General features: G+C 35.2%; 1 long non-coding RNA gene across 1 annotated transcript in view; it reads left to right on the top strand.

The window, feature by feature from the left end:
- Positions 1–25354, top strand: part of LOC126820631 (uncharacterized) — a 44763-nt gene extending 19409 nt beyond the window's left edge. The window contains exons 2-3 of the long non-coding RNA XR_007680029.2: positions 23401–23556; positions 24367–25354. This is a non-coding gene — a long non-coding RNA (uncharacterized LOC126820631). The remainder of the gene's footprint in view (positions 1–23400; positions 23557–24366) is intronic.
- Positions 25355–25966: the final 612 nt, after the last annotated feature.

Below are 25966 nucleotides of genomic sequence, written 5' to 3'. Positions count from 1 at the left end.
GGGATCAAGTGGCTAAGTGGGTAAGACGCTGGCTCGCTAGCCTGGAGATCGGGTGTTCGATCCCTGTAAGTTCATCCTGATTTTCCGGCGTGGTTTCCCTTGTCAGTGATGCAGGACGGAGGGACTGACAAGGACAGCTGTCTAGTCGTTATGGGACGAAAAACTGAGGTCCCGTGTAGACATTGGCGTGCACGTAAAAGATCCCTTGGCAGTTGGAATTCGATATAAGAGTAGGCCGTAGCCCCGCTGCCCAGGCAAAATTTCCCTCATAGCACACTGTATGGCATATGCTCGTCTTCATTAGCCCAGGTTAGGAGCAGAATAGTAGGACGTTAAACCCCATTTCATTTCATTTCATTTCTTTCACCAAAGACCACATAAATACTTCATTTAGCACTTGTCATTTGAAACAGTTATAGCCTATGTCTTGTCTGGAAGAGGGGGCATCATCACATTACCATACAGGGTATAAGTCGATGTTGAGTATAAGTCAAATTGCCAAATTTTACATTTTTCCGACCTACATCCATAATTAAGTAGAGGCGGTATATAAGACTAATGTTTTTCAACTCCACGAGTTTCGAGACTGTTATCCTAGTCTAATACCGTGCCGGTGTACGCCGAAGAAAAGTTGGGCCATATAAATAATGAGGGTCTGGGACAGTTGTCAATAACACTTGCATTTATAAACAAACATGAATCGTGATGACGAATTAGGATTCAATAAAAAAAAACAACATAGATATGGCCCATGAAGAGAGAAATTTTACAATAAAAAAAAATTAAGAGTGTTGGATATTGAACTGACAATGCAATCAAATGGACTTTCGGAAATGGCATTCTTATATAAATTTCATGGGCGTCAACATCTTGTTTTAGGACTAGTTACCTTCCTTAGACTTTGTTTATGATAATGTAAAAGACCGGATAATCTAGCCTATGACCGATTATTCTCAAATGTTGACAACGCAACCACACTAATATTCGTAGAATATAGAATATTTTTTTCTAGATGATAGAGACTAATAATATGCCAACATTGAAATGTGTGCATAAATATGGTATATACTTAACTACACCAATATTATACCTATGTCATAGAATTTGTTACAAACATTACAAATATAATCTTAATAGAGATCTTTGCTATGGTTGATCTATCAGTAAAAATTGGAAGATTTGTAAGGAACGCAAATGGTTATTGTTTACTGGCTGCAGCAGGGAGCAATAACAGGAACACAGATGATTTTCAACTCACTCATACAACTCAGTTTAAACTTTAAGCCAAAGAGCTGTTATATAATACTGTGACAGGATATCTGCTCTAAACTAACTAGTCATCAAAGAATTGACTGTCAAAAGTTCAGACAGAAAGTATTTTAGGCCTACAATGCTTGTAAAGCTTTGGCCTACATTCTGATGATATTTGTGCTACCATAGATACATATATATTTATATCATTACGTTATGTGACAAGTAGTAGTGTTTGGCAAGTAGTAGTGTTGTCTAACTATCATTATAAAGCCCATATAAATCTTTTTAGAACTTCTTTGTCATTACTGCCACCAAGGGTGCTCAAATATACATGTAGGATCTGTAAAAAAAAAAAAATAAATAAATAAAAAGCAACTTTATACTCCCCAAAAAAAACGTAATTGGGTTAAACGGCCTACTGTTCTGCTCAAACTGGGCTAAAGAAGTTGGACAAATGCTTGAAAGTGTGCTGTGATGGAAATTGTGACTGGACCGTGTGTACAAAAGAGCTTGGTTTTTTGTCCTATCCGAACAACTGTACATTAGCCCTTACCAGCCCCTCTGTCTTGCACCAGTTAAAAGAGGAACCATGCCAGAAAATCCTGATGAACTTTCTTGGCCACCACAAGAAAAAATAAGCAGGGGAGTAGGACTGAAACCTTTATGTACAAGTATGTACGGGCAAACTTGTTATTTAATGTTATAGGCCTATGTATATAATTAGAGTCTTGATTATCCATTTTTCAATTAAATTAAATCATTAACATTAACCACCAGTGTTTAAATCTGTGAACATCTCGAGTACCCGATGGCATTGAGACTTGATTATAGACTTAGCAAGTTAATACATTAAAATGTCTTATAAAAAATTTTAACATTTACAGTCTCAAGAAATACCTACTTAACCTACGTACAATATATAGATTTAGCTCTTGCATTATGCATTATTAAATTTGCAAAAATATCAGTACAATAACAACAAAAAAACCCAACCTGAAACACCCATAAAAATGTTTAGAAAATACTACATGTACTTATATTATAATTAGCACAGCCTGAATTTTAACAGTCTACATCATTAATAAATTCGTTATGTGTTTGATAATTTTTGGATCCAGATTTTTTAAAAACAATTTTGGAACCAGTATTACTTTCGATAACTTAAAGCAATGTTGATTTTGTTTATGAATAGTATGGTTTACGGACAATGTAACTGCATCGTGTTAAAAACAAATACTGACTGTCTGATATACAAAGTTGCGTGCAAACTTTTTCCACGGCCAGATTATTTTTTTTATCAACATTAGATCTATCGGTATACTGTCAACGGAAGTTCGCATAAAAAGTGCACTTACCTTCAACTTTACTTTGCTGAATCCAAAATCGTGTGTGTATGTGTGGAATAGCTTTATTTAACTTTAAATCACGGCATCATTTCTTCTTTGGGAAAAATAATAATTACATTATGCCGCCATTTTAAATCCCAGAATTCCGTACGTTCCGGTCAAACGAACAAACAAAAAATATTTAATAAATAATTGAAGCAATTTAGATAAATAACAACAATAACCGTAACCTATAAAAAAAATATTGTAATGTGAATAGAAATAATATGATATAAACCGATTTAAACACAATCATCAACCGTGAACAGATCGTGACCTTGACCTTGCCCGAGTCGATAAAAATATATTTTTACATCTATGTAGTTCTAAAAATGGCGGCTGTTCGTTTGAAAGGCCTGTAATATTTCTGATAATGAATCTATTCATATAATTTGTTTGTATACGCTCTACCATATTTTATATGAGGTTACATAATTATGTTATATTAAAAGAATAATCAAATCGGGGAATTTTAATTTTCAGAGATAGGTCTTTTATCGAGAGACGATAAATATATGGACTTTTTTAGCTAGAGTAGATCTCTATGTTAATTGACTGGGTCATTAATATGTAACAGGCATTGCCTGAGTAGAGCGAAGCTGATTATTGTCAAATATAAAACCTTCATAATTAATTTTCTCAAGTGATACAAAAAATGTTAAATAATTTAGTTTTTCAAAATTGATTTTTATTTAGATCTAAATTTTATACATTAATTTTGTTTTTAAAAAAAAGAACAAAAAAGTGTGAGAATTATTTTCATTGACGTAAAAAATATGTGACGTCATTGATTAGACGCATCATAGAAATAGTTCTATGAGGCGCGTAATCTTGCTTGGACGAGATTTGGTAAGTTGACATGCGCATTGCCTGTTTTCTCCAGTGTATCCGGTTTCGGTCTGAATTTTTTCTTAATCAACAGTCTGTGGGTAACATTTTCAATTACGCTCCTGTGTTACCGGAAAAGAGCTTTGCTCAAGCACCGCGCTTCGCGCGATGCTGTAGAGCTTCGCTCTATATTATCTATTTTTCAGATTCATAACTTAAAAAAATGGAACTAGTCTTGGTCCAACCTTTATTTTTATATGGTTTTACAACTTGTATAATTAAGTGTTGAACTTTTAAATTCGAAATAAAAAAACGGCACCAATCGACTCATGACCTATTTTATATATTAGGCGTTTTTGTGAGTCGATTAGATTAGGTTTTGATTTGCTAGTACGATTTGGTATGATTTCGATTTGATTAGCTATGGTCCACAAATGTGAAATTTGATAATTACGATTTGGTAAGATGGCTGCCACCACGGACACCGATCAGAAAAAAAATTGTCTCTGGTAACATGACGAGGGGGGCGTGTGTTTCACGTGTAGTCCAAGTTACCTACAGATTACAGTGACACTGCTGGCACCCAGAGGGCCTAAAATTGCTTAGAGCCAGAGGTGATCTAACATTCTTGTGGACTATAAAGTTAACATTAAAGGAGCTAAATCGCTAACATTTGGGACCTAGAAATTGACAAAAGTGGGTCGCAATGCATATAATACTGTAGTATGAATGTATATAAACTGATTTACATTCAATGGTTTCCGTTTTTACTCCAATTTCAAATCCGTTATGTTCGGCGAAATAAGCCAGCAGTCTCAAGCGAGTGCAAATTTCTAGCGTCTGGTTATTCCAGTTTACATACGCCGTTTGATTTGGTGCAATGTGTCTAGCCTCGTCCCTCGAGTCTCTTGATACAACTAGGGCTGAAGCGCATTATGGTACACGATTCGTGTACCAATGGTAAAATGTTTATTTTGTCTTAAATATTGGATATCAAAAGCCCATCTTTTCCCGTTAAGATCACAACATGAATGTTGATATAATTTGACAAATAAATCGTGTTTTCAATGTTGAAGATTTTGGATGATATTGAGTTAGAGACTTTAAACACATCAAATGCGTTTTAAAAAAACATTTTTTATGGAGAAAAACAACAATAAGCATTAAAAATTACTTACGATGTCGAACATTCCGCCATTTTGAAAACGTCAAATCTAATCGCCTAAACACCTCCTGGGACGATTAGGTCGATTTGCCTAATCAGTTGAGTTAAATCGTCTCACAAATGTAACGATTAGCATAATCAACTTGGTTCACAAATGCGTATAATAGCTAATCGGTCTAATCTAATCGGTTCACAAAAACGCCTATTGTATATGTAGACAGCCGCCATTTTAAATGACATTAACAACACACATTGATTTAAGCTCTGAGTGAGCTAATGAAGACAGGCATACACTATATACAGTGTACTATGACGGAAACTTTGCACGGATAGCGGCACTATATGGCCTACTCTGATATTGAATTACAACTGTCGGAGTGTCTTTTACGTGCATGCCAATATGTACATGAGGACTTGATTTTTCGTATGACCCGAACAACTATACCTTATCCCTTGCCAGATCCTCCGCCCTGCCACAGTCCATAGAAAATTTCCGTCATAGCACTCTGCATTGCGTATGACTATCTTCAATAGTCCGACTGGTGCAGAAAAGTATGAAAATGAATTTTAAATGGGGTTTGAACATCCTACTATTTTATTCCAAGTGCTCTAATGAAGAAGGGCATATGCTATAATGGTTAAAATGTTGTGATTTCGGGTTAAAATGCCGTGATGTTGGGTTATCGCCTTACGAAGGGTGATATCAGTCACCATATCTACTGGGTTTCTTTAATACTCATATTTATAGTATTTTATAGAGTCAGACTAGTGGACTAGTGAATGCACGGATTAGTGCACCTATTGGTAATGACTATATGCGGAAATGCTGCTCTCCAGGCAAAATGTCTTTCCTAGCACATCTTTATTAGTAAGTGCGGTAATGCTGCTGTCCAGGCAAAATTTCTGTCATAGCACATCTTCATTACTAATTTTGATAAAGCCACGGTGGCTAAGTGCGTAAGATGCTGGCTCGATAATCCAGAGCACGTGTTCGATCCCTGCATTGGTGGAGAAAGTTCATCAGGATTTTCCGACATGGTTTCCCCTTGTCAGAGGTGCAGGAACAAGGACAGTTGTATAGTCACTCAGATGGGACAAAAAACCGAGGTACCATGTATACATTGGCTTGCACGAAAAGATTCCTTGGCAGTTGGAGCAGAACAGTAGGACAATAAACCGATTTCATCAGGACAAATCTACATGAGGAAAAACCTACATTTCACAAACTTAGTAATTTGTAACGGGGGGGGGGGGGGGGTTGGATGGCTGAATGGTTAGCGTGCGGGCGCTGTATCATAAAGTCTATCATTGAGTTGACTGTCGTGGTTTCGAATCCCCGGTTGTACGTGACAAGGAGTAGGGTCGCTTGTCCAACCTCCGGTTTTCTCCCACTGCTAAAGACCCCTACGCGCAAGCGAATTATGTAAATAAAAATTAAACTATATGTTAGTCCCGAAATGACCTAGTTTGTGTCGAGTAGACGTTAAACCCCATTTCTCTCTCTCTCTCTAGTAATTAGTAACACACTGGCTAGAAAATGAGGGGTTCAATTTCCGTGTTGGTCGAGAAAAATGAAATGAAATCGGGTTTAATGTCCTACTGTTCTGCTCCTAAACTGAGCTAATGAAGACGAGCATACGCCATACAGTATTTATGAAGGAAATTTTGCCCAGGCAGCTGCGCTATGGCCTACTCTTATATCAAGTTCCAACTACCAAGGGATCTTTCATGTGCACTCCTGTGTGTACACGTGACCTCAGTTTTTCATCCCTGACTAGACAGCTGTTCTTGTCCGGCCCTCCGTCCTGTATCACTGACAAGGGGAAAACACGCAGGAAAATCTGGATGAACTTTCTCAGCCAATGCAGGGATCGAACACCCGACCTCCAGGCTAGCGAGTCAGCGTCTTACTCACTTAGCCAACGTGATCCCCATGTTGGTCGAGAAAGTTCCCTTTGTTAGTAGTGGTGTAGGACAGAGGACCTCAAAAAAACAGTGTCTAGTCCATCACGTGGGTGTGCACGTAAAAGAACCCTTGACATTTGGAATTTGAAATGAGAGTAGATCATTCATTCATTCGTTTTCTCTTTGTGTGTCACCTACAGTTCGCAACTATTAAAGGAGCTAGATCTCTATTCTTGGGCACTTAGAAATGAAATGAAATGAAATGAAATGGAGTTTAACGTCCTACTTTTCTGCTCCTAACCTGGGCTAATGAAGACAGGCATACGCCATACAGTGTGCTATGAGGGAAATTTTGCCCGGACAGCGGCACTAAGGCCTACTCTTATATCGAATTCCAACTGCCAAGGGATCTTTTACGTGCACGCCAATGTGTACACGGGACCTCGGTTTTTCGTCCCATCCGAACGACTAGACAGCTTTCCTTGTCAGCCCCTCTGTCCTGCATCACTGACAAGGGAGAACCACGCTGGAAAATCTGGATGAACTTTCTCGGCCAATGCAGGGATCGAACACCCGACCTCCAGGCTAGCGAGCTAGCGTCTTACCCACTTAGCCACGTGATCCCCCACTTAAAAATGGATATAAAATGTAATGAAATGAAATGGGGTTTAACGTCCAACTGTTCTGCTCCGAACTGGGCTAATGAAGATGGCCATACACCATACAGTGTGTTATGAGGGGAATTTTGCCCCGACAGTGGCACTACGGCCTACTCTTATATCGAATTCCAACTGTCAAGGGATCTTTTACATGCATGCCAATGTGTACACGGGACCTCTTCTTTTTTTTTTTTATCCCATCTGAACAACTAGACAGCTGTCCTTGTCAGGCTCTTCGTCCTTCATCACTGACAAGGGGAAAAAACGCCGGAAATCTGGATGAACTTTCTCGGCCAATGCAGGGATCGAACACCCGACCTCCAGGCTAGCGAGCCAGGGTCTTACCCATTTTTGTCCCATTTTAATGACTAGACAGCTGTCTTGTCAGGCCCTTAATTGTTAGTATCATGACATTAAACTGACATTTGTTTTACGTTTTACAACTAATATCAGGTTTATGTTAGAAAACTAACGTTAGATTTATGTTAGAAAACTAACGTTAGATTTACGTCAGAAAACTAACGTTAGATTTACGTCAGAAAACTAACGTTAGATTTACGTCAGAAAACTAACGTTAGATTTACGTCAGAAAACTAACGTTAGATTTACGTCAGAAAACTAACCATAAACTAACGGTTAGAAACCTGATGTAAAATTTACGTTAGATTAACGTTAGAATTATAACCAATAATACATATATAATTATTATGTCTGAATTCCGACTATATATCAATTGTTAGAATGTGCACACACTTGTAATGTTATTTAATCAAGAAGTATTCAAAGGGAAAAAAATTGGTTAGTAATCCGTCATAAAGTTTACGTTACATTTACGTCATTTTCTGACGTAAAAGTAACCATAACCATTATGACGTAAAGGTAACGTAAATTTAACCAAAGAATTTTACCATTATCGGACGCTAACCAAAATCTAACCATAATGACGTAAACTTTACGTAAATCTAACCATCAATGTTAAGTGGGAGAAGACTTTAATTTCCATTGGAGTAAAGTATCGTTTGTATATATTATATTATGTAAATACTTATACTGAAATGTTCTAAGTTTTGTGTCCGGTAAAATTTCATAAATTAATTTAAAATATTTATAAAAATCATCGATAGTGATGACCTCATTTAAAGACGTCTGCCATTTTGAAATCGATGTTGGGTTAGTAAGTTTTTCTAGGATTAATTTATTGTACACATCTTTAGATTTAATTTTACAGATTGAATTTTTGTATATTATGTTTAATATTTTATTAAGATAGTCACAGATTGATGTCGGGCTAGGATTATAGATACAAGTGGAAAGGTTTAATAGCTTTCCTACTTTCGACTTGATACCTTGAAAAGTTAATTTATTTTGTTCACTGTTATAGTTATCAGTATTTAAATCTTTTACATATACAATATTATCATTTAATAGATTTGAATTATATATTAGCTTGTTGTTTATTATTATATTTTTATTATTCCAAATTAGTATTGTATCACTCGCATCCACAAATTAGTATTGTATCACTCGCATCCAAACAGTATACTATCAATTCCCTGAAAGTCAAATGTAAAAAGAATGTGTTACGGATTTTATATCGTTTTTTTTTTGGTCAATTAAATTGTATGCTTTCAATTTATATTATATTATTCAATTTAGTTTATGAAATTCAGACCAAATTTTACTAGAGTAATAACAGTAGTAGAAAAGATGTTCTATGTTTTCAATGGCGGCACTGCAGAAATCACACAAGTTAGAAGACTTTAATTTCCATTGGAGTAAAGTATCGTTTGTATATATTATATTATGTAAATACTTATACTGAAATGTTCTAAGTTTTGTGTCCGGTAAAATTTCATAAATTAATTTAAAATATTTATAAAAATCATCGATAGTGATGACCTCATTTAAAGACGTCTGCCATTTTGAAATCGATGTTGGGTTAGTAAGTTTTTCTAGGATTAATTTATTGTACACATCTTTAGATTTAATTTTACAGATTGAATTTTTGTATATTATGTTTAATATTTTATTAAGATAGTCACAGATTGATGTCGGGCTAGGATTATAGATACAAGTGGAAAGGTTTAATAGCTTTCCTACTTTCGACTTGATACCTTGAAAAGTTAATTTATTTTGTTCACTGTTATAGTTATCAGTATTTAAATCTTTTACATATACAATATTATCATTTAATAGATTTGAATTATATATTAGCTTGTTTATTATTATATTTTTATTATTCCAAATTAGTATTGTATCACTCGCATCCACAAATTAGTATTGTATCACTCGCATCCAAACAGTATACTATCAATTCCCTGAAAGTCAAATGTAAAAAGAATGTGTTACGGATTTTATATCGTTTTTTTTTTGGTCAATTAAATTGTATGCTTTCAATTTATATTATCATTGAAAACACAAATCAATGCTCAGCTGTCTTTTGTCAAGAATGTGAGTACTGTATTAGTATGCTGGTTGAAAATACGATGGTATATGTTTTGTGTGGTTATGATAAATAACTAGTCAATTTACTGTTTAGATCCCAACCATTTTCGAAACATGTTAAAATTTTATACATTAATAACTATTACAATGGATCCGTCTGTAATGGCTGATTCTCAAACAACAAAATAATAATTTTTAAAAAACGGATAGAATGGAATAAGAAGACGTAAACGACTGTTGTTCAATTTGGACTGCTCATGTATTGATCAGATATTACAATCATTGTTTTAATAATTAAATATACATTCATATTACATTAATGTGATTTTAGATCAGTTTCACCTATTCTAAGATTTCAAAGTTATAGGAGAACATACATTTCCTAATTACCCACAGCTTTTCAGATTTGACCCATTCAGTCACGTGTATACGCGCCTTTGTCCATTTGCAAATTAATATGTATATCCACTGTTTAAGGAGATGTTAATGCTAAATCGTTTACACTACCAACACGGAAATATAGCTAAGGCTATATCAAACGACATGATATTAAAGGCTCAATACCACTCTTGTAGTAACTGAATAATATGTCCCAATCGTTATTCTGGTCAACAAATTATACTATTTTACAATATTCCAATTAAATGATGATACAAATTTCATCTTAAGCACCTAATTTAAAAAAATTGGAAAAATTCAACTCTAAATGATTTGAAAAGCCTGACGTAAAGCTTTTCAAATGTGACTTGGATTTAAAAATATTTTTGAAACCTCTTGACAAGTAAAATAGGATTTAATGGATAATGTACACAACAGGTAGGACACTAACACATCTAGTACTTAGAATAAGGCTATTTTTTATTTTCTGGAGCTGTCAAGCCAGCAAGAGTGTTATCGTCCCTTTAAAGGAAATAGGTTTAAAGACCCCCTTTCTTAACCAACCGGGATAATTAAGACGGACAGTGTGTGACTTCGAAACAGTTATAAAATAAACGAATATATACCATTTCACAACAAAACATTGCAAGCAACCTCGTGTGAATCCAAATACAAAACCCGTTGACACTATCTACATCTTCAAATATATTCCAAGGCGAAAATAAAATTTCACTGAGAATATAAAACTATAATATAATCCGATATAAAACTATAATAATAATCCATAGAAGAGTCCTGTTCTTTACGTCAGCTAGAGCACGACTATTTCAGTATAAAAATGTTTGAGTTAGTTGTATTTTACGTCCGCTGCCACCGAGGTGATATCGCAGACAAGCAATATAAAAACGCACCAACACGGGTGCGACGATTTACCCAACACTACTGTATTTTATATATATCTTACCATTAGTGCATTACACTCCAAGAAACGTATATATGCTTGTAACTGACTGTCTATGCATAATATTTCCACTGTAAACGTAAGATAACTATAAATATTTGGTGAGAGAGTATATAGGTTTTTTCCTGTGCAATCCAATTCAGTTTATTGAATAAAATATTGTTTAAACTGCAACACCAGACTATGAACTCTGTAACACAATTAAACACCCTGTTTCACTATATTACACACTTTGCGCTTGGACACCTTATACCACACGTGACATAAAGCTTCTGCTTTACAAGCTACTCAGGTTAAAGTTATAATTGGTAACAAGTTTATATATTTTTTTTCTTTTTTCTTTTTTTTTCTTTCTTTCTTTCATTTCCCATATTCGTGTCCAATTACTTCTAATCTCGTTATGAATGTTATTTTCTATATTAGCTATGTGTTTTATAAAGGATAGATACTTCTAATCTCGTTATGAATGTTATTTTCTATATTAGCTATGTGTTTTATAAAGGATAGATATAGATAGTTATTATTTTGCGGAGTATTATTTTTAATTTTTTCGCTATAGATATAATATTTAGTTAAGAATAATAGATGGTTTGTTATGGTCCACTCTGACCTATTAAGAAATGTGCTTTGGTCAATAAATCCAAAGTGAATATTTTGCCTTTTCAAAACGATTTCTATATCTAATTTATTAATTAGTTTATGAAATTCAGACCAAATTTTACTAGAGTAATAACAGTAGTAGAAAAGATGTTCTATGTTTTCAATGGCGGCACTGCAGAAATCACACAAGTTAGAAGACTTTAATTTCCATTGGAGTAAAGTATCGTTTGTATATATTATATTATGTAAATACTTATACTGAAATGTTCTAAGTTTTGTGTCCGGTAAAATTTCATAAATTAATTTAAAATATTTATAAAAATCATCGATAGTGATGACCTCATTTAAAGACGTCTGCCATTTTGAAATCGATGTTGGGTTAGTAAGTTTTTCTAGGATTAATTTATTGTACACATCTTTAGATTTAATTTTACAGATTGAATTTTTGTATATTATGTTTAATATTTTATTAAGATAGTCACAGATTGATGTCGGGCTAGGATTATAGATACAAGTGGAAAGGTTTAATAGCTTTCCTACTTTCGACTTGATACCTTGAAAAGTTAATTTATTTTGTTCACTGTTATAGTTATCAGTATTTAAATCTTTTACATATACAATATTATCATTTAATAGATTTGAATTATATATTAGCTTGTTGTTTATTATTATATTTTTATTATTCCAAATAAGTTGATCTTCAAGATTATCAATAGTATCAACGTGGCTTGTAAATACATCTTCCCAATTTTGATAGAGATTTTTATAGAATGTTGGTAGTTGTATTAGTGTCGATTTATAGTTACACATTGGCAATATATGTCCACCGTACTCTTTTAGCATAAGGTTGTATAGTATTTTCCAAGGTTGTTTTGCTTTATCATCTACAATTTTCGTTATCCAAAATATACATTGCGCCTTTAACATTGATTCAATATCAATCATTTTAAGTCCACCTTTTTCATAGTTTTGAATTAATACATTTCGTTTAATTTTATCATTTCCATCCCAGATAAATTTGTATACTATTCTGTTAAATTCTTTAGTTAAGTTAACAGGAATTGGTAGTGATAATGAAGGATATAAATTTTTTTGAACGGCAAATGTTTTTACAATCTGTATTTTTCCCATTAATGATAGACATCGATTGTTCCATTTACTTAAGGTTTGCTCGATTTCTTGATATTTATCGTTGAAGTTTAATTTAAATGATATATTTTCATCACAGGAAAAGTATATTCCTAATATTTTGATGTAATTTGTACATATTTTAATTCCGAGAGATTTGATTTCTTCATCATTATTAAAGTTTTTATAATTTAGATTATATATTTCAGTTTTTGTTAAGTTGATTTCTAAACCTGAAATTTTATAAAATAGTTTTAAGACCTCAAGTAGATGTCTTGCAGATTTATAATCTCTTAAAAATACTGTCACATCATCAGCAAAGGCTGTAACCTAAATATTTTGTTTTCCAAATTGTATTCCAAATATATACTATTCAAAAAAAGTAGGGGATATTTGATTTTGGGGGCATAATACTAAAATATGCAAATGACTACGAAAAAAGTCACTATAGAACCTAACAGAAAAAAACATTTCCAGTTACATGTGACGCCCAAACGCACCAATAGCTACCGCATGGAATGCAGGTGATGCTTGGGATCATCATGGGGGTCCAACCAAAGATTTACACGACTCTGACTTTGAATGTTACAGTCATTGTGGCATTGAATTCCAGGGTGGAAACATCAGTTTAATTGTTTTAGTGACCAGAAAACAAATTTTGATATGCGTCGGCTTACCCAAAATGAAAGGTTACGTGCCCTTGGCATGCTACAGATCGGCACAACACAGGCGGTTGTGGCGCGGACGATGAATGTTTCTCAGTCTGTCATAAGCAGGCTATGGTCCAGATACCGTGATACACAATCTGTACAGGACAAACCACGCCCAGGTCGACCAAGGGCGACAACTTAAGCCCAGGATCGATTTATCCGTACCTTGGCCTTGAGAAATCGTGTCATCACAGCAAATCAGATCAGCGCTCGTCTTCAAACAGACACTGGTGTGAGAGTGAGTGGCCAGGCGATTCGGAATCGACTGCATAGGGGTCACCTTCGCGCCCGACGTCCTCGCGTGATCCCTTGTTTGAGAGATCATCACATTCAGGCAAGACGTCGTTGGTGTAGGGATCGTCAACACTGGGATAATCGACGCTGGAGCAATGTGATGTTTTCAGATGAGTCAAGGTTCACTGTTGATTTTTTAAACAGACGTAGGAGGGTGTGGCGTCGTCGAAACGAGCGCTTCCAAGACGTTAACGTCATCAGACATGATCGATTTGGGGGTGGTTCTGTTATGGTGTGGGGAGGCATCACTGTTGCTGGAAGAACGGCTTTACATGTTGTTGCAGGGCGTGTTACAGGCCAGTACTACCGGGACAACATCTTGGCAGTCCATGTTGTGCCGTTCGCACGACGTCATGGCCGCCGTTTCATCTTCCAGGATGACAACGCAAGATGTCACAGGGCCAGGATCGTTACAGGTTACCTCCAACAACAGAACATCACCACATTACCTTGGCCAGCACTGAGTCCCGACCTCTCCCCCATCGAGCATGTCTGGGACATGCTTGGACAGAGGTTACGTCAACGTCAACAACGTCCTGCCAATGTCCAAGAACTTGCTGCTGCGTTGCAACAGGAATGGGACAATCTGGACCAAAATGACCTTAGACGTCTCATTAGGAGTATGCCACGTCGGATCAATGCTTGTTTGGCAAACAGAGGAGGATTTACCCGTTACTGACTTGGTTGTGATGCTGTGGTAACTTTGCTGTTTGACCCCGGGTATCATTTTACCCTTATAATGGTCCAGTCTGTGCCTTACTTAGTCTAACGATCATTTGGAATAAATCGATGAATGTGAACTTCATTTCATTTTGTCATTTGTTTCTTTGTCAGTTTCATTAGGTGACTTTAATAACACTTAAAAATCAAATATCCCCTACTTTTTTTGAATAGTATATTTATGTTATGCCTTATCTGATTTAATAGTATTTCAAAGCAAAGATTAAAGATACTTGAACCTAGTGGATCCCCTTGTCTAACACCCCGCTTAACATCAAAATAGTTAGTAGTAAATCCTTTGTTTAAAACTGCACATGTAATATTTTTGTAAAGAGTACTTATCCATCTGACAAAGTTTGATTTAAAACCGAATACCTTTAAAGTTTTAAAAATAAAGTCGTGAGAAATGCTATCAAAAGCTTTACGGAAATCCAATGCCATCAGAAAACCTGTAATTTGTTTCTTTTTAGAGATATGTATTAGGTCATGTATTGCCCTAGTATTTTCTTGAATATGACGACCTTGTATAAAGCCAGTTTGACATGGATGAATTAGTAGCGGTAAATTTTCCCTCAGTCGATTATTTAAGACTTTGCTAATTATTTTTACATCAACGTTAATTAATGTGATTGGTCTCCAGTTATTCAATAGTGCTTTGTCCTTATCTGTTTTTGGTATAAGTTTTATTATTGATTGTTTTTGTGATGAGGACAATGATTCATTTTCAAAGGAACTATCATACCATTTTAAAACATATTTTGCTATGGAAGGCCAGAATGATCTGTAAAATTCGATGGTAATTCCATCATTTCCAGATGATTTGTTGTCTTTGAATGATTCGATCGCCTTTTGACACTCTTCCCTCTCTAAAGTGAAACTATAATTCACACTTTGCGCTTGGACACCTTATACTACACGTGACGTTAACATAAAGCTTCTGCTTTACAAGCTACTAGGGAAATATTTATATGGCATTTAGTAACCACTTTATATATGTAAAACAATCACTGAGTTTATTTCACGCTACATTTAAACAAGTTCCTCTTGTCGTTCTCAAGTAATGACAGTATAATAGCAAGAAATCAAATTATATACAACAAGGAAACAAAAACAATAACTAAAAATCAAATTATATACAACAAAGTAACAAAAACAATAACTAATATGAAAGCTACTAGGGGTGACTTTTCATCGCAAAATAACTTTTATATCACATAGTGAAAATGCTCAAAACATTAGTTCACAATCATTATTTGTTCTATTGTAAAATGTCATATTTTATTAAAGGACGTTATTAAAAGGGGTGTTGTAACATTTATTGCTAGTATACAATTACACTGGGCCATTGTTTTTTTATGTGGTTAATTATACAGTAAATTTCGCCAAATGTTGATAACCGACCCTGACCCTCCCTCCATACGTTGACGACTAGAATATTCTGGGCGACCTTCGGTTGCACGGATTTTTCTAATGTAGTCGCGCCATCTGCATGCGAATAACATTTAGTTCACCCAGTGGTCGTGATCAGCTGAACCATGCGATAAAGCACGGTCGGGATAGTTCAAAGATGGCTGACAAAACTGATACTTGAGAAGATTTTCTGAAAAATATAATAAAATTGCCGATGCGTTATTTACACCTTGGTCGGTATTATAGGGCCCATGTTAACACCTGAAAGTTAGTGAATGGGCATTGTAGTATAGATGTTACATTTGATTTTTTTCGTCCTTTTTTGATGCATTTGACAGATTAGAATCTTCGTATTCGAATATATATAGGCACATAGGCACACGACAAAAAACTGTACGTGTGAAATGATCTTGGTTGGGTGACATAAATCCAATGAAACATATTTGTAAGCTTGCTTTCACATCGCAGTGTGGAAAATTGACCAGTTTTTAAAAATACATGAGTAAATAGGAGAAAATATAGCAGGCGGAACAACTGACATCTAGGGCCATTTGCATTTGGGTGCTGGTACAGGCTGTAGTCGCGACTATAGTCTACATCCGACGGTCACCCAGGGTGGCCGTGACTATTGTCAATGATGTAAGCGTCTGACAATAAACACGTGGTCAGCAATCTTTGTATAATTTACAATACATTACATGGTGTCAGAAAATCAAACCTGAAAAATAACCGATGTTTCCATCAGACAATTCAGATAAATACCATGTTTACCTGGGACAACCCATTTTACTCCCGTTTGTAATGTGCAACCAGGTCACAAAGCGATGTGATATTATTTTATTTTCTTGTTTTATTTACATTATTGTTTTCATTTCATGTATGAAAGACCAAAGGTCAATAGTGCAAAATGTCATCACAATTTTGAGAATAAACGAGATGAATTCAGGTTATCTTAAGAAATTACTCTAATAATTACAAAAAAATTGACTGTTAGAGGGAATATAAATATGATTGTAATTTACAAAAAACGATTTGATATGGCTGAATGGTTAGCATGTACGCGCTGTATCATAAAGTCTGTCATCGAGTCAACTGTCGTGGTTTGTATTTCTTGTACATGACAAGGAGTAGGGTCGCCTGTCCAACCTCGCGGGTTTTCTCCGGGTCCTCCGGTTTCCTCCCACTGCTAAAGACCCCTCCGCGCAAGCGAATAATTGAAATAAAATTAAACCATATGTTAGTCCAAAAATGACCTAGTTTGTGTCGAGTGGACGTTAAACCCCATCTCTCTCTCTCTCTCTCTCCCTCTCTCTCTCTCTTACAACATAATGTATCTTTAATGGGTAAATCCGGTTTCCTCCCACTGCTAAACACCTCTACGCGCACGCGAATTATTGAAATAAAATTGGACCATGTGTAAGTCCCGAAATGACCTAGTTTGTGTCGAGTGGACGTTAAACCCCATTCACTCTCTCTTCATGGGTAAAATTTCAGCTTTTTTTGCCAAGTAATCCATATTTGTATCATATTCATATAAAGTGGTACTAGCTGATGGTGGTCGGAATAACTAAAATTAAACCATATGTTAGTCCCGAAATGACCTAGTTTGTGTCGAGTGGACGTTAAACCCCATCTCTCTCTCTATATATATATATATAACTATATATATATATAGTAAAAGGTTATAGTTATAGCTACTCTTAGGTGTTAGATGTTCGAAATAAAGATTTTTCAGGAAGAAAAAAACTAGGTTTTTGCGAGTACTTTCCACTTTATTAAGCTTCTTCAGGCAATAAGTACTCGCAAAAACCTAGTTTTTTCTTCCCGAAACATCTTTATTTCGAATATATATATATATATATAATTCATTGACAGATAGATATAATATTCCAGGTCTGAATTTGATATTAAGTGGTGTAAATAATTAGGTATTTAATATAAATGTCCAAATTATCAATTATCACAGTATGTATATATATGATTTATATATTAGTGATAATGATCTCTTAGAAACAAAAGAAAGCAACTTTATCGCTAAATATAACCCAATTTTGAATGCTAAGGGGTGATTATTTTAATTATGTTTGATATTTAATTAATGTTATTTCGTTTTAATTTTTATATTCCACATAGTCATTGTCCTCTGTTATGACGTAACGTTATTGTAACAGCATAGTAACGCATTAAAATGGCCTGACGATTCGTTTGATAACGATGAAAGTACTAGCCAAAATTTAATTTTTAGCGTTTTTTCTCTAATACTTGAATTTTACTTATATATATAAATATACATCTATTTTTTACATTGATCATTGATAACTATTATGTAAACGTATGTACAATATAAAAAATGGATATAAGTAAATTATTCAATTAGAATGTTTAGTTAATTAATAATTTAATACGTTTAAATTTACAATAAATACAAATGTACAAAGATATACTTAATAATTTAATATATCGAAGCTTCTTCCAGTGATATTGGCTGATACGTACTACTTTTCATCCATTAAAGTATTCCTGTGACAAAAGGAATGGTAGACAAATTTTGATAGATTGATAATTGTTTCGGGATTTTTAAAGGACATAACATTCACATAGTTCGGGAGGTAATGTTAACAATATATTGGTTTAAATATATGAATTACAAAATTCGTTATAAGCAGTACAAGTAATTACAAAGTAACATTCGTCATTGATGGTATTAATATTGCATGACTTACAAAGTCGTTGTTCGTATGGAATGTGTTTCCATTTACCCTGCAGAACCATAAACATAATTTATTCTAAGTCTACATAGAGATTTTACATATTTTTGGTCGATTTTTAAATTAATTAGGTACATTTCCACCTCTAGAGTTAATTTATAAGTTGAAAAGTATTGCAATCTGCTATTATTTGAATATTACAATGTCTTTCTTGTTGTCCAGCATCCTGTAGTCTTTGTTTGAACATATATAAAAAGACTTTGGAATTACCAACTGATTGAGACGGCCAAACATACCCAAATCCGTAGCGAAATAATAAATTTTTTATGTATGATGCCCAATTCTGTCCACCATTATGATCAATATTATTCAATATATTGAAATTGCCACACCATTCATGTACATCATCTGTATTAAGAGAAACTGGGCGTTATATACTATATACTCTGTTAAATGTATCAAATACTGGCTAAAATTATTGACTATCAAGACACCAGATTACGTAAACTGTTTTATAATATTGATCAAAATTTTCAGAAATCCGACATACATTTCGTTTAATGGATTATAGTGTGAAAAAGAAAACTCGGTATTGTCTTTCTGATCTTTTCTTTTCTAATATACGCATTAATCAATCTTTGATATAAAATTCTGTGTCAGTATTTAGCGTTGATTATCTGTTCTTTTCCTTATTTCTAAGCATAACATTCGTCAGGCTTGAGAAAAGTATTTGTTATAATACTTTCCGAATAATACGCCGAGAGGTTTCAATCATATAGGTGCGGGTGTGTGAACCTTCGTCGTCGTGTCTATTATACCACTATATGTAAATATGTAAGTATATGTAGATGTATATAAAAATACATTAATACATAGTCTCTGTCTGGCATATTATACTTTTACTTTGTAAAGTGGTATCACATTAACCAGCATGACCCCGTGAACGTTTTAGGCCATCAAATGTAGGTATACTAAGACTATTCTATTTGTGTTTACAACACCATAAATATGACAGCCAATCAAAACTACATTCAGTGACCTCATTTTTATTCTTAAATGAAACAGAATGAGTACAATGTACTTCCTCATAATTTTTTTGATGTGTCTATGCTGTGTGGGGGGGTTGGATGGCTGAATGGTTAGCGTGCGCGCGCGCGCTGTATCATACAGTCTGTCATTGAGTCGACTGGCGTGGTATCGAATCCCCGGTTGTACGTGGCAAGGAGTAGGGTCGCCTGTCCAACCTCGTGGGTTTTCTCCGGGTTCTCCGGTTTCCTCCCACTGCTAAAGACCCCTACGCGCAAGCGAATTATGTAAATAAAATTAAACCATATGTTAGTCCCGAAATGACCTAGTTTGTGTCGAGTGGACGTTAAACCCCATTTCTCTCTCTATGCTGTGTACATACATGTAACACCATTAATGAAATTCAATTCAGAAAAGGCGAAGCTGAAAACAACACAATAATGGACGAAATTCCTTTTCGTTTTAAATTTACATGGTTTCCAAGCTAGTGACAATTATGAAAATATTATATTTTTCTCCTGGAATGGGGTTAATATATCGGCCATCTTGAGACTCATAGATGTTAGTTTTATTTAAATTTATGGTTACGTGTGCAAAACTAGGTAGAATAATTTTGCCCGGGCAACGACGTTTCCGCAGGTCTCGAGCCGTGAATGTTTCTTTTACGCACACGCCAATGTATACCATGATGGACCTACTTACCGTGTCAGCCTCGCAAACACCAACCCTGACAATTGACGATCGTAGGCACAGATTACAATTATATCTTTTGTCAAATATGTGAAATTGAGAAAAAATTATCAATCTCACAAAATCTGTAGTAAATCTTTTAAGGTACCGATCAGTTTGTATCCATTTACTGGGCTTTGATTTACAGGTGATGTCTTCAGAAAAGAAAAACATTTAATATTACAACCCAGAATGAATTGTACTTAGACCTTTGTTTAAGACACCTAAAAAACCTGATAACAACATTGTATATAATACAGACTGATAAATGTGTATCCTAAAATAGAACATTATATAAAAAGAAAAATTATTCCCTGGTCGGAATTATTCTTTCCGTATTTTTGGTACAGGACGAAGAGTCGGGATTATGATATGAAGTCAAAGGAACACAAATGTCTAGTGTATCTGCCCAGATCAATAATAGTGTCTGAAATGAAATGAAATGGGGTTTAACGACCTACTGTTCCGTTCCAACTGGGCTAATGAAGACGGACATACGTCATAGAGTACTATGAGGGACATTTTGCTCAGACGGCGGCGATACGACCTACTCTTATATCGAATTCCAACTGCCAAGGGATCTTTTACGTGCACGCCCATGTCTTCACGGGACCTCGGTTGTTCTTCCCATCCGAATGACTAGACAGCTGTCTTTGTCAGGCCCTCCGTCCTGTACCACTAACATGGGAAACCATGATGGAAAATCCCGATGAACTTTCCCGGCCACCAACGTGATCGAGCCCGCGACCTTCAGCGAACCAGCGTCGTACTCGCTTACTCATGGTGTCTACCAAAGATGACGGTATTACGTGAAGTCAGTAGTCGAGAAAATACGATATTTGACAATGATTTCACCCACAGTAACAATAATTCACGGGACCTTTCAATAGTTTGTAACACATACAGGTCACGTTTTCAGGTTAATGATAAATATCCGTTCGTTCGTTTCTGGGGTTTTACGTCCACTTCCACCTAAGGTGATATCGTAGACAAGATAAATATCCGTTCGTTCGTTTCTGGGGTTTTACGTCCACTTCCACCTAAGGTGATATATGGTTACCCATTCTGTCATAGGTTTTAATCAATTTAAAGCAGTGTGGCCTGTTTTCTAATTAAATGCTTATAATTCTTATTTTATTTTGAATAACCCTATTAGTTGGCATGGTGGGTTGAAGGTGTTGTCTCTATTATTTGAAACATATTATATTTTCGGTATTACTGCCTAGTTCTAAGTTAATAATAATTATTAAGTTGTGATTATTAATGTTGGTCTGATTAAGATGTTATATGGGGAAACCCTATTAAGGCTGACCTTTGATCTCTAGCACTGATTATCTGTGAAGGGTCAGTCAATATTATTTGTATTATTTATTGTTATTGTAGGTGCTTCTAATTATTTTAATGGTTTCGTCTGATTATTAATTAAAGATACATTATGGGAGATTCGATAACGAGTTGACAGTTCTCACTATAATAGTTAAAACTAGATAATGTAAAGGCAATTTGCTGCAAATTTCAGTCAAATTGATCCACTATGAACCCAGAAATAAAGAGATCGAAAGTTCCGCATAGCCTCGGTCATCATTACTAAAGTCGGTACTTCAAAAATCATAGTCTCGATTATCCATTTAATCGTTAAATCGAGAAGGACAGTTATGCAGCAAATCGGATCATAATCCAACAAAATTATCTTAAGATAGCGCTGACATCGAGAGTTGATTATCTTCTGGATACGTTAATTAATGTCTAATAGTTTATATAACATTTCAGGCCTAAAGAAAGATCTGCAATAGACAGATTTAGCTCTTGCATAATGCATGTTTAAGTTGGTGAAAGCTACAATATGTATAAATAGGATGACTAGATGGATATTTATCATTAACTTGAAAACGTGACCTGTATGTGTTACGAAACGTCGTTATTAAATAACAGAGAAGTAGTTATATCCGTATATACCTTGTGTTGTGTTTTGTTATGAATAGTTAAACCGTGCTTCTAGGTGTCATTTCAAGAATTAATATAATATATTGACAAGTTAATTGCATATTTCTTGTGTTCCAACAGGTCCATCCTAGATAGTATATAAAAGTACCATTACTGATCACCCCCCCCCCCCCTCCCAAACCCAAATAGAAGGGGAAAGTTTAAGATTAGGATAACCCTACAACAGTATACATAAATGAAGAATGGGGATATTTAAAACTACAGAGAATTAAAATGACAAACAAAAGTATATTAATGTGCATAATATCGTAAATAATGTTAATCCCGAGAGGCGTATTTATTGTAGGGAAGTTATAAATAAAAACAAAACCTATGTCAATAGAAAAGTATGATTAGGTCATCGGCTGTCTTAATATTTATATACTGTAAAATGAGCTTCAAGTGTCCTTTCATCTAATAGGGATGGATATCTAGTCTCTATCATCCAGAAAATTACTTTACGAATATTAGTCTGGATGCGTTGTCAACATTTGAGAAAATATTATGTCATTGGCTAGAGTATCTAGTATTTTAAATTATCATAAACAAAGTCTTCGGGAGGTAACTAGTCCTAAAACAAGATGTCGACGCAACTTGAAATTAATTTAAGAATGACATTTCAGAAAATCCATTTGATTGCATTGCCAGTTAAACATCCAACACTCTTGCCTTTTTATTGTAAAATTTCTCTTTTTATGGGCCATGTTTATGCTTTTTTTTATTTAATTTATCCTAATTCACGATTTATGTTAATTTATATTAATGCAAGAATTATGACATTTATTGCGGAAGGGGTGGAATCCTTACTTGATTTGAGCAAAGATACCGGATAATCAACCACATAAAAAAACAAACTCCCGGTTACGCATGAGCAATATTGACAACGGTCCCAGACCCTCCTCCGTACGTTGAAGACTAGGAGGTTCTGAGTGACCGAGACAAATAGCTACCATATCATTTGTCTTTGTACGCATATCCGCCACATAAGGAGACAAGAGACATATTATGTCTATTTTGAGTTGAAACCACGCGGAGGCCTCCCTTCCGATTCAACCACATATATTCTTGGTTCATTTTTGTTTTACCACATTTACATATTTCTATTATTTCAGGTAAGGGCTTGCGGTTGAAAGAGTGGAATGATGAACATAGATATTATGCAAGGACACGGTTGAAAGAGTGGAATGATGAACATAGATATTATGCAAGGACACGGTTGAAAGAGTGGAATGACTAAACTAGACAACAATTACTATGTAAAGGGCACGGTGTGTATTTATTCTTATACATATATGCACAAGGACCTTGCTTCTTATTATTTAGTGTAGCTGGTCTAAATGCCCCTTTTCATTTATCGCCAGCGAATAAACTTTAATTGAGTCCAGGTACATGGAACGATTACATCAATCATTTCTCTGTCCCGCAGTCACCATCGTGGCACATCACAATGGATTCTAAGACCTTGTTAAAGCGTTTTAGAATCTCCTCAGTATTACAACAGTGATTTGAAACAATAGTCCCGATTAGCCACATCTAGCCTTTACATCGTGGCTCAATATATGTTTCATCTTGACCTTCTCCACTCTGGTTTTACCAGGAAACATCTCAGGCACAAAGCCGGCATAGTTTATTTGGCATCACTGCAATCGTGGTCTTTGTCTCACCTGCGATTCTAATAGCTCGCGAGGCTACTTAAATTGCCCGGGCTATCAACTATCAACAGTAGAATTTATTAATTTGTGGTCAACCGTCCAGTGAATGTTTTTTACTGCTTCAGTTTATTTCAATGTTGATAGGAGGTGGAACATCCAAAATGTCTAACATTCCACATTGTCGGATCAGATAAACCACAGCGGTTTTCTGTCCGTTACAACCTCTTCATACAACTTGTAGACATGTGAGATAATGTACATTCCATACACCTTACGGAGCACATCCATCTGCACTGGCAACCCCTTTCATATGAGCATGTAAGTGAATGACAGAATTCCACTTATCCACAATTTTTTGAATGTCTATGATTCTATTTCCCTGGGTAGTATATTAACCCAGGATCACATCTTAATTTAATTTTTCAGGTCCAGATCTCAAATCCCGATGACTTTAACGCCCGGCTTGAGTGGAAAGACGGTGCAGATTAATTTCATCCCTGGTTTATGTGACACCTGTTGAAGTTTAGGGCGTATCGTATTTTGTTTAGGTTCCAGCTGAAGACCCCAGTAAGCGTTCTTTTAAGTGGTGATTGAAAAAAACCCAACACTCTTCCGTATATTATGACCTCTCGTGTGGAAGATAACATGGGTTTTTTTTCTGTAAGACAGGAAGGGGTGTAGGGTGGATGGCTGAATGGTTAGTGCATGCGCGTGTTGCATTTTAAGGTCTGTCATTCTGTTAACTGGCGTGGTTTCCATTCCCCGGATGTACGTGAGTAGGCGTAGGGTTTTCTACGGGTCCTGCGGTTGAAAAAATTGAACCACGTGTTAGTCCCGAAGTGAACTAGTTGGTGTCGAGTGGACGTTAAACCCATTTCTCTCTCTCTGTAAGCTATAGATACCTTTTCTTGAGTGAAGAGGGAAACGTCAATGTGCTTGGTTGGTAAAGTATTAGGTTCGAGACTTGGGTGTACGGATCACATAATCAGTGTATCTGAATTGGTCTGTGATATTACATAGTTTATTAGGGTGTAAGGATCTTCAATTGTTATACTGTTCTATAATCAGATTATGTGAACTTATTTGGCCTGTGTAAATACTGCTGGGGTGCCCAGCCATATCATTTTCATGTAAAAGTATATCACGTGTTGTAATTTTATATAAACAGATTATTTGAACTTATTTGGCCTGTGTAAATACAGCTAGGGAAGGGCAGACATTAACAATTTTACAGGCATTATGTATTCCAACATCTTAGATTTGATCACATTTTGGCACATAAAACTGGCCATGGAATCAAAACAGTCGACGAAAGTGTTCAAAATATAATATTACACCGTAATTACTAACGGCGTTTATATTGCATTTATATTATCTTTTTACAGAATATGTTAAATAAAATGTTCCATCAAGAGTCATGTGCATTAAATTTCTTTCTGAAAATCTGCAGTTTGTTGTAGGGGTCTTTAGCTGTGGGAAGAAACCGGAACAAGGATTGGGACAAGCGAGGAAAAATTTATAGCCTATGATGTTATAACCATTTAACATTAAAAAGTCAAAGGACAAATAATTTCTAGTCAAGGGTCTGATACAAAATTGCTTTTCTAGAAACATCAGGGGAGATAACTGAAAGTATTCATCACAGGTAGTGTTTACAATTTTTAGTGCTTTCTCCAACCCTTTGCATGGTGATTGATGTTGATTTTGTTGTCTAGAATCAACGAAAAGAGATTGATTTGAGATTTCCTGTCAGGAGTTGGTAAATATACACGATTCAGAGGCGGAAGGTTAACAGGGCTAAGAGGTTGGTTACGGTTATGTGTACGGTGGGTAGGTAAATGGTTAAGTTTGATACTTCAGCAGTCGCCGACCTCATACACACTTTATAGGAAAGACATGGTGATTTGTCAACCTCATACACACTTAATAGGAAAGACATGGTGACTTGTTGCTCTATCTGTAGTAAAAAGCGTTCAGCCCAACGAGAAATTGGGAAAGAGTTGGAGCCAGGCAAATTAATACTTGT

Source organism: Patella vulgata, chromosome 5, assembly GCF_932274485.2.
Source record: "Patella vulgata chromosome 5, xgPatVulg1.2, whole genome shotgun sequence".
NCBI classification, from domain to species: Eukaryota; Metazoa; Mollusca; class Gastropoda; family Patellidae; genus Patella; species Patella vulgata.
Note: the sequence above shows the minus strand (reverse complement) of the source record. Positions and strands in the feature narration are given on the sequence as shown.